The sequence below is a fragment of the Orycteropus afer genome, unplaced genomic scaffold, assembly GCF_000298275.1.
Source record: "Orycteropus afer afer isolate SDZICR_OR568_19922 unplaced genomic scaffold, OryAfe1.0 scaffold00284, whole genome shotgun sequence".
NCBI classification, from domain to species: Eukaryota; Metazoa; Chordata; class Mammalia; order Tubulidentata; family Orycteropodidae; genus Orycteropus; species Orycteropus afer.
Window position 1 is genome coordinate 47756 of NW_006921871.1, and position 729 is coordinate 48484.

Sequence of the window (729 nt, forward strand, 5' to 3'; positions counted from 1 at the left end):
ACACCCCTAGGGAAACTCACTTTCAATGGATTGGCTGCTCAAAACATATACATTTGATCCCATCATGGGAACAACTCACATTGCAATTGTTTAAACCACACAGAATTGTGGTCCAGCCAAGTTGACACACAGCTCCAACTATCCTATTGTCAACTTGGCAGTTGTACACATCTTCTTAACCATATATAACCCCTAAATAAGAACAATTATAAAGTAATATTTGCACCTAACATGATTCACTAACACACGTAGAACCAAAACACATTAACCTTATTTACATTTCATAGTTCATAACAGAAGGAAACAAAAATATTTGATGCACCTATACAATGAAGAAATATAACAATCACAGTCCTTGTTTCTGCAGCTGGTCATGTGGTCATAGCTGATACTCAGAACTACCTTCTTCCACCACCTGTTCTGTACTTCCCTTGCCCTCAGCAAGCACTTTAGCTGGTTGTGGATCTTTGAAATTGGTATTGAGAAAAAGGCATTGGCCATTCAATAGCTGCCTACCAAGTACCAGGAGATGTACTAATTTGCTCAAGCAATGAAACCACATCAGGAACAGCAGCTGCAATTGGAGTCACCACCTGATAAAGTTTATGATAATCTACTGTCATTCTCTAAGATCCATCTGTGTTTTGCACAGGCCAAATAGGTGGGAGCTCTGGTATCATAGTGGCTAAGGTACTTGACTGCTAACCAGAAGGCTGGCGGTTCAAACCC